This window comes from Alligator mississippiensis, chromosome 7, assembly GCF_030867095.1.
Source record: "Alligator mississippiensis isolate rAllMis1 chromosome 7, rAllMis1, whole genome shotgun sequence".
Taxonomy (NCBI): Eukaryota; Metazoa; Chordata; order Crocodylia; family Alligatoridae; genus Alligator; species Alligator mississippiensis.
The window spans coordinates 22,586,421-22,596,621 of NC_081830.1; the positions used below are offsets into that span (position 1 = coordinate 22,586,421).

Here is a 10,201-nt window from a genome sequence, read left to right on the forward strand (position 1 = left end):
CAGGCAAGCTGAGAATCAGGCTCATATTTTTTTCTCCAGGAGCGGAAAGATTCCTGAACTGCCTGAATCAGCCATCTCATTTCCACTGGGATTTTCCTCGTAGATCTCCCATTCACACAATGACTAGGCCCAACAAGGCTGTTTGAGATTAAAGAACATAGACCCAAATAAGTGCACTGTGACTCCTGTTCTACTGAGTTACCACACTCCCATCTCATTGGATCTATATTGCTGCCCTGCAGGTAGATGATATTCTTCTTTCCAGACCAGGTAGTGCAAGTGTTTTCATTCTTTTTGCAAGAAAGGAAATGAATCACAGAGTATTCTGTTGCTGGCTTCAAATATTAAACAGATCCTCCATTGTCCATGTCAAGAGTTGCAAGCGTCTCCCTGGTATTTCAGCATGCAAGTCCAAACAAGACGGAGATGCATGGCACATTTGATTGTATCTTTGAGTCTGTTGGTTTGGGGTGAGAACTGCATTCTGAGGGCATGATACACTAGTCACAGATGCACTTGCAATATCGGCAGGGATATGCATGCTAACTCAAGAAACAAAAGCAATGAATCCATAGTGGCACTAACTTCACAGCAAGCTAGCAACACAAGTGTGTATCTGGGCTTTCCAATATGTTCACAGAGGCAGCACTGAAGTCCATGCCATCACTTCTTCACTGATATTTTTATCCATGCCTGCTAAATTAAAGCTAATGCACATAATCCATCCCAAGCTGTAGTTACACCTGTGAATGCAGTGTGGATGTACCCTGACTGACCCTCAGCCCTTGAAAGAAACTGATTGAGACCCTCCGAGGATCACTTAATTGTTGATCTCCACCTCATGGTTTTTTAGCTCTGAAGGGCACTGGTTCATTCCTGGTATATTGGCCAAATTAGCAGCGATCCTACCAGTACAAAGCCAAAGCACAATTAAATTCCCTTCAACATCAATTCGGGTGACTGGCATAACTCTTTATTTGGATAAAACCTGTCACTTGTATCTGGGGGGTAAGCAAATTTTACAAATGGGGTGGTGGGCCAAAGGAGCAGTCATCTGGCTTTGGTCTTTAGTGGATATACATCTTTAAATGCAATTTATTAGATGGATTAGAGTGAAGGTACAAACTACCCACATTTTCAAATCCCAATGACCTTTAACAATGAGAAATAATAAGAGGAAAAACGCGAATCCAGACAAATTTGTTACTCCAGCGCACGGGAAAGGAATGTATTATTTTAACATATGAAAAAACATTCTAACATTCTGCATGACATGTCTTTATTTTTCCTTTCTGTCCTGTGGCTGTTATGAATTATATACAGTGTATTAGCTGTTGTTTGTTCTAGTCCTTTTTTTTTTTGAGCTTGGGTACATTGGGTAAGTTTTTCTTTATCTTTCATCAAATAATTAAGTGAAATCTTTCCAGATTCTTATTCTAACCCACAGTCCTTGGTTGTATGGGTATGCTCCCATTGTTACTGAGAGTGACCATGGAGTGCAGACACATCATAGTCACAACTGGAGAGAGACAAAGCAACTTCCAAAGACAGGTGAAGAATAACATTACTTTCATGCTAAGGAAACTGAAGCAAAAGTAAAGTAAAGCAACTTTTCTTTGGATCTACAGATGAATCAAAGGTAATCAAATCTACTGACTTTCAGCCTTCCCAACTCTATGTACTGGACTGCATTCCCTACAAGTCTGATCAGAAAGGTGTATGCAACTTCTCATATGATAACAATGAGCCATACTGTAGAGTGGACACTGGCTAGCAGTGTTGCCTATTGTTGCTATTGACATTTCAGGAGGATAGAGGTGGGGAAACTAATTCTGGCCCATATCTGTAAGACAATTCTCCCAGAGGGAAGGCAAATGTAAAAACTACCCTAACTTGAGTCTATTCCTCCAAAACTAAACGTTTTCATTTGTTCACAACAGCAAACAGTTCTATAATAAACCACAGTATCTAACAAGTACCATCACAAATAACAAACTCTTTTTCATGTGGACAGATGAACCCCAGTGTCTCAAAGTTAGACATGGAGAAACCACATCCTTTTCTGAGATGTAGAGCACCATTAGTGAAAGCATTGCTCATTTATACCTAATTGCAAGGTCTTTCTGAGTTTGACTCGTCCAGCTGCAGGTGACAAACCAAAGCTGAAATGTTGTTCAGGGAGGGAACTGATGTATTTCAGACAGGCTGAAGGGGGGGGGGGGGGGGGGGGGGGGGTGTAGATGGGGAGAGATGAGAAAAATTACTGCAATGTATCTGGCTCCCTCCTGTGGACAGTGATGAGGCAGCTACTCCCAAACAACATATAATTTATACAGGAAGGCTAATAGCAGCTAATGCCACAACTGAGGCCTACCAGAGTTTCCATAACAGAGTCCTGAACTCAGGCTTTCCAACAAAATTCTCCGTAGACTAAACATGAATAACAATACCATACAAATGTAAAGGCAGAACAGAGCGGTTCTGATTTACTGCAGAGCAACAGAACTGAACTGGTCTCTAATACTCCTCAGCAAATCATTAACCTCATAACTCACAGGGTTTTCTCCTACTTGGTACCTATTTGTGAAATCTTTATCTTAGTTCTTACTAAATTAACTTAGTTAAAACATTTCTCAGAAGTAAAAAGGAATTTTCCTGAATATGGACTTCAGAGCTGGGTGTCTAGTTAGCGTGTTCATTGGTTTTCAATTCAATTAAAAAAAGGAAAGACACGAATTTTGATTCCTGAAATGTCTGCAAACAACAACATTTCAAATAGACCGATATAAGGCCAGAGGGTGAGTGAAAGGCAAATGCACCATGTAAGCCCTGAATATAGCTTTCCATGGAATCTACATTGTGTACAACCCTTGTGCTAGCTCTGAGTACAGGGATTCATTTCATCCTAAAATAGAGTACTGTTTAAAGGGTTAGCCCCCTGGGACAGACTGCAGAGGAAAGGTGGGACAATCAGGCCTATATCTGTATAATGCCTTCTCTACTCTTGCTTCACAAAGACAATACAGAGTGAAAAATACACATGTAAATTCGGGTAATTTTAGAAAGAAAACAAGTGTTGGGAATCTAGCTGATGTCACTTACCTCCTGAGTTACATCAGTCTCCTTTTACTTTTCTTCAGAAACACAGGACTGAATTCTCCCCGTTTATCTGAAAGTATAGGAAACATGAAACAAGTTTGCATCAGAAGGGATTTCATCTGTTATTTTCCATCTGTTTCCCATCCCCATACATAAACAGTCGTATTCCCAGAACAACCATTTCCGTGCTTCTGTAGGTCAGTAGGTACATAAGACCAATTTGTTTGGGCTCATTTTATAACTCCCAAATTTACAATCACAGGCAGAAATTCTTTGGGCCTTATTTTCCTCTCTTTAGGTGTAAAGCAACATACTTACAATGAAATCAATAGGTTTATTCCTGATTTATGCCACTGAACACTGTACAGACAAGATGACTCAGGAGGTGGTAACATGCAATGCGAACTATAGGTTTTCTGGTCTGTAGCAACTGTACCTTACACAAACTGAAGTTTTTATTATTAATAGTAAAGAATATTTATTACTGTTCCTGGCCCATCCATACAGTTCCCAGCGCTGTACAAGACAAAGTCCAAACAATCTTTGCCTGGAAGAGCTGAAAGTAATATAACTGGTCAAAAGTTTCCATTCCAAACGTTCTGATGGAAAGAAGGTTTTGTCAGATACAAAAAATTTCCATTTCCCCCACTCAAGTTTTCCAAACAAAAAACCAGAAGCCAAAAACCACTGAAAACTCAAAAACAAGTCTTTGGTTAGTAGTTTTTGGATCGTGGGAGGGGGGCGGGAATTCTGGGAAAAAAATATTTTACTTTTTTTGACACTTCTTGCAATAATTACTATTGCTGATGACCTCTTGTTGTGAGTCAAAATCAGACAGACAATTTTTAAATCCCATTTTCCCCTGGATTTTTTTCCATGGATGGCTTTCCTTCATGATAGCAGGCCCTCAAGAAGGTTTGAGAGCGACATAACTGTTAAGCAGAGGAAATACGTTTAAAATTACATTTACTTTAGGGCTGATAATTTAATTAGTAAGTCATTTCTTGGGGGCATGGTGCCCACACCTCTGCCCTAACCCCTCCATATTATATCATTATACATCAGCCTTTGGGTTTATATGTGCAGAGTGGTTTTCCTGGCTCCAATTGCCTTATAAAGATTGATCAAAAAAATTGTTTGGCTTTTTTAGTGCTGCTGCTGAGGGTAGACACATAAAACAGACAGATTTCTTGTCAGTAGGACCCCAGATACTGTAGCAGTGTGGAACTGGATCAGTTGTGTGTAATTGGGAGATTATGGAGACATGCCCATACAACCATCTCCCTTGTATAGGTCAGTAGTTACATGAAATGGAGACATGAGACATGACCATGGTCCATTAGCAGCTCCAGAGGTGGCTTCATCCCAAGTACTTGGAGAGTCTAGTGCATAGAGGAGCCCACTATGGAACAGGGCTACTGTTGTTGCTACATGCCAATACTTCTTAGCTGTCAACATCAGTTGGGGTTTGGCTAGAATCAGTCTTTTGGGTCATTCCCAATGACCTGGGAGAGATGCACAAAATCCCCGCTTGCTGTGACATAGCAGTGTGTGTGTGTGTGTGTGTGTGTGTGTGTGTGTACAGTTGACACTTTCAGCAGACTGCTGTGTAAGTTATCAGCATTGCCCACTTTCTGTTTTCTGGAAGTCATGGAGGGTGGATGACCTGACTACCACCATTTCACTTGCACTATGGGATGGGAAGAATGCAGGAGTTTTTCTGATTCCCTGAAATTCAATGAAGCGGAGCTCAGAACCAAACATGGGGCTTAACTTTATCCAAGATGAGCCTAACAAGGGTCCACTGCACACACTTGCAGTATACACATCACATTTCCTTAGATGGCCTGATGGGCAGTCAGGTGATTAGCCATCAATTTTTTTATTTTTTTTTTAGCAAACCTGAGCATAAACAGGTCCCACAGAAGTTAATAATAGTTATGGGTGCTCAGTGCCTCTGAAAATAAAGACTCCAGGACTGTGACCCAGTTCTTGGTCCTCCCATAGGCTCATTGTGTGATATGGACCAAGTCGATTCACCTCTTCGTGCTTCAGTTTCTCCATTTGTAAAGTGAGGATAACACCTTCCTTGCAGGGGCATTAGAAGGCAAAACTGATTTACTGTTGTTGCATGTGGGAAATGAGAATGAGAGCTGTCAATGTTTTCAGGCATTTTGATAACATAATATAATGGCACTGGTTTGTAATATAACTTATAATGGAGAATCTCAGTGCTCCTTGCCCTCTGCAATTATTACACTTCTGTAAAGGACTTCTTTAACATCTCCACTTAAAACAGTTAGTGCCTGAGGGATCAGTGCAGGCATAGATATGTATTGTGCTTTCCCCTGACCTGAGTGCAACAATGCCAGCCTTTCACTAGCAGCAGGTTGTGCTGGCTAGTTCATGTAACCTTTCCTGTTCAGATACTCCAGAGGGGTTAACCACTTCAAACAATGAAGCCCTGCATTGCTTGGCCAACACAGGACAAATGAGTAATTCACCAGTTCATGCAGGTAGTGATTTACAGTTTGGATTTTAGCCAACATGGCTAAAATGGAGTTTCATGGAAAGAGAAGCCCCTGGTTCATTCCTTTTTAATATCACTCCCTTCCCTCCCTATTCCTCCTCTCCTAGCAAAATAAGACTCAGCCCTGGAAGGGCTGAATTTTCTCTGGCCTCAAAGTAGCATTTGTCCAGACACTATCAGTGGTGGAGCGCATTACAACTGCAGCCAAAATGTTTGTGCATGCTTTTCTATTTGTGTGTACCACTGAGTTTGGGGCCAGATCCTCAGCTAATTCAAAGTGGCTTCACTAGAACTGTGCCAATTTACACAGCCAGGATACAGGCCTCTGTGTGCATTCAAAGATTTGCGATAAGTGTTCAGTGCCTCCACCCTGCGTAAAGTAGTTTAATAAATGCTAAGCAGAAGCTACACCATTTCTGAGACTACAAAACGGCATTGTTACTCTAATTCCACACTGCAATGAAATAAAGACTGGCTCTAAGTCTCACTGGCTTGACTACTTCCAGTTCTTCTGAAGACAGTGGTTTTGGAAAGCGTTATTACTTAGGCTGGTATTTATTTTTCAGAGTAACCAGAAACCTATCATTGCATGTACCTCAGTGTAGTGATCACTGGATGGCAGTAAAACACTGGAGAGAATCATGTGCCAGACCCTCAGTGGTACAATTAAGCACATCTTTACCACAGTGAAAGAGTCATTGCAAGAGCTTGATGCCAACGGAACGAGGTTTATTTACATCAATTGTGTTATGAGTGCACACAAGCCTGTCATTTGATGTAATGCTCATTCATTTTTTTTTAAATGAATTATAACTATAAATGCCAAAGAAGATGCAGAGGCCTGGTTCAAAGTACATAACAAAGGATATCTGCTGGTAATCACATAACTGCTATAATGGGTGACACAATCCCCTTTTGTGTAAATTAGGCTGGCCCTGTTGAGGTCACAGGAGCAATGCCAACATCCATCCGTGTCATTTAGAGGATAGCAGTCGTGTTGGGGGAGCCACTTGGCTGAGTAAGTTGGAAGAACTCTGCTAAAATTGCTGTAACTAAAACCTGGTTCCTCATTACTCCTGTAGTAACTTGTTCCATGCTTTGATTTGAACCTGGTGCAAAGGACTTGATCATTCATTCAATGCATTTTGTTTACTACATTTTCTGTTTCTGGCCTCAAACTTAAAAATAGCCTTGGCTCCTAGTCTGCAAACAAACAAAGAACCACAGCAGGGGACAGGAGCTTAAATCCTTACTAATGTAGGCATTTCACTCTAGAGAGTTCCTGTTTTATACTCACTCCATCTCTACGGTCCAGATGTACCTACAAAGGCAGTGGAGATCCCAAAACAGAAAACCTCTAGTATGATCTCTTGTCACTGAATTTGCTGAGGTTGCTCAAATGACATCCTTCAAGAACAAAGACCCCTTTCTGAAAGAACAGATACTGTAAGCAAGGCAGCAGGAAAAGCGTCTTACCAGTGCTGCTCCCCACTTCTAGGGCAACATGGGAATGTGGGTTGAGGACCTTGTCTAGTGCTCAGGCAACGAGCACTAAGATATTGATATCTGCCTGCTGTGAAGTGGATTTTGACCCAGCAAGCTAACTTCATCCAGGCCAGTGAGCAGCCACCATGCTAATAAACTTTCAGACACTGCCATGTGAGTTGACCTGAATGGAATAAGAGACATCAGAGGCCCTGTATTGCCTTACCAACCTATCCAGCCACCTTGCTTATTTTGAAACCATATCTGACCCGCCTTAGTTTGCACTGGATTGTGCTTGTGTAAAAGGAGCATTTTAAGTCTCCTTGTCTAGGTCTTCTCTATTTTTTTAATCCTTAAATGTAAATGCACCTGGGACCCAGTCCAAAGTCCACTGAAATCACTGAAAAGATTGCACTGGCTTCAAAGGCTTTAGATCAGTCTTCGAAATAGTATACATGGAAACCATTACCCTGTATAAAACCAAGTTACTGTTTGGAGCAGGGTCCAATTTCTGAGTAGGTCCAATGGGAAACTGAGTAAGGGTTTTACTTTAGTAGTAGCAGGAGCACCATAAATGTAAGGAGTTGGCCCATTAAGAGTGTCAAGTTCTGTCCTTTGAGGTACATGCACAATTCCTACTGAAGATGAAGGGGTAAAAATGAGAATGAGTCTGTCTGTCTCTCCTTAGCCCTCCTCCTCAAAGATACCTGAACCTCTCACAGTTGTTAAAGGATTGTCTTTTCTAGTCCCAAGCTTACTGGATGCCATGTCTCATCCCTTACATGAAAGAGCTCACTCACATTCATTCTTTATGGCATTTTCACTTAGAGTATTTTTTGCAATACTGTGTATACTTAGAGATATTGATCGGACTGAACTAAGAGCAGGAAAAATATTTTTGGCCCTGAAAACCAGCCTCACGCCAGTCTATAATTATAGAAATGCAAGAGTGGGGAATAACCCAGAACATATGCCTTCCTCCAGAGACCCTTAAGTGCTGTCTGGGTTTATTCTTGTGCAAGCCCCCAAAGAAGAATTTGTTCAAAATGAAGAACAAAAAACCCCCCCAAAATGGGACTGACAGACAGAACTGCAATGATCCTCTAGTAGAGCTGGAGTCAGTTAAGGAGACTGTCATTTTGATGGGTTATTTGCTTACTTTGCTTCTCCAGATTCAAAGTGCATGTGCTTATGGGGATTTTTGTTAGCAAAAACCTGAACTTCTTACCTAAGGAAATCTAGTGTTCCCACCATGTGGAGCCTTTGAGAGGACGCTGGCTGTCTTTTCAGAGAGATATGCCCTAACTCAAATCAGAAGCACAAAGCAGCAATCTCTGGGAAAGGAACTATGGTCTGTGTCGTGGAGAAAGTCAGATGAGACGGTCATAATGATCTCATCTGTAGATAGAAAAGAACGATGATTGTTCCAACAGAGCTGAGTTTTTTTTCCAGTAGGGGAAAAAAAAAGAATTAAAAAAAGCTGCTTGATATGAAATGTCACGTTATTGGTCCTTATCAAAATTAAGCGAATTGTGTTTTAAGTGGTTATTACTGAGAGAGAAAAAACACTTCAAAACATACTTTGTTCAAGATCCCCAAACCTTTGGCATTGAAAAGATGTATTTCACAGACACTTATTTGATTAGTGCTACTCATCATACTTCTGAGAAAATCCAACTAAAGCAATCTCTGCTAGGAGAAAAGGCACAGAGAGCGGAATTAGAAAGAAAAAGGAGAAAGAGACCAAATCATTAAGACTGTTTAAATGAAGGTCTTTACAAACACCTGGTCAACCAGTACTCCACCCACACAACCCAGCCATACCCCACATATCTATTCTAGGTGCAGAACAACTGCTGCCTCCCTCACCCTTTATCACACTGAACCTCCTAGTCCTTCTAACAAGGATTCACTGCCATACCTCAAATGCTTTTCAGGTTGCTTGGTTTTTCTATAAAAAACTCAGCAAAAAAAAGCCAAAGCAAACAAAAAAACCCTAAAGCAGTCTTCAGCCTACCCTACATTACCACTCTAAGCTACCATTTACTTACCAGGTAAAAAAGCACCTCCCCCAAGGGTATAAGATCCTACCTGCTCCCTGTTGTGTTCTCATCAACTTTAGGGAACACACCTTCCCAGTTGCATATGGTAACTGAATAGACAGATCTTTCTGAATCCAGGACCCCTGACCCTTAAGGCGGCCACCTCTGTAGTTACCAATCCTTGCAGAGTATCCAAACTGAAATACATACCCTTCTTTACTCTTAGCATTTGATTTTTATTTAAATACAATAGTATTAGCATGTGGGTTACACTTCCAGTTACTACTATCATTACTAATGAGCACAGGAAACTTTAGTGAATGCAATAAGAGTTCTGTTGCCTAGATCTGGGAAGCAGGTCTCCCTAAAATATATACTAGTGGCGCCTGAAACTCAATTTGCCTTGCATTTTCTAAATCACTTACACAAATGTAAAGGGAGTGTTAACTGCAATTATTCTGACCTGCTTTCCACCCACATCTCACTGGTATAAATACTGCATAAGATAAAAGGTACTGGTTGATAGCTCAAGTACAATTAAAATCTTATGTTCTTAGAAAAAGCTGTCTGTCCTGTTGTAATTCTCATTCCTGTACTAACTATAAAGAATTTGGTTTTTCTCTGTTCCTCAGTATCCTCATCTGTAAAATAAGGTAATATTGCTAACCTCCCTTGCTTTCAGGAAACATACTATATAAAAGAATAGAAAGAAAAAGTGCAGATGCAGAAATACTGTCACATATTAGTAGTATGTAAAGCTTTTACAATACAGCTACTCATGTAAAGGAAAGGAAATAAGTGATGCTAGAATAAAGCACTTTCACACTAGGAGTATGATTGTAACTATGCCAGGGAGTTGTAGTTGTATAACTATACTTGTAGGAAAAAAATCTCAGCCCTAACAGGCATAGTTAAAATAATTCACAACCTGTGTGTGTAGGCACAGTTTAAACTAAGTGCTGTATAGTTTGCCATCAAACCAATTCTCTTCAGCCTGTTGGACTTAGCAAGTTCCGTGTTTGCCATCTTTACTGAGTCAAGATCC

General features: G+C 40.7%; 1 long non-coding RNA gene across 1 annotated transcript in view; it reads right to left on the reverse strand.

Moving 5' to 3' along the window:
- LOC109281948 (uncharacterized) overlaps positions 1-3,166 on the reverse strand; it is a 67,612-nt gene extending 64,446 nt beyond the window's left edge. The window contains exon 1 of the long non-coding RNA XR_002088778.2: positions 3,103-3,166. This is a non-coding gene — a long non-coding RNA (uncharacterized LOC109281948). The remainder of the gene's footprint in view (positions 1-3,102) is intronic.
- Between the last annotated feature and the right edge of the window lie 7,035 nt (positions 3,167-10,201).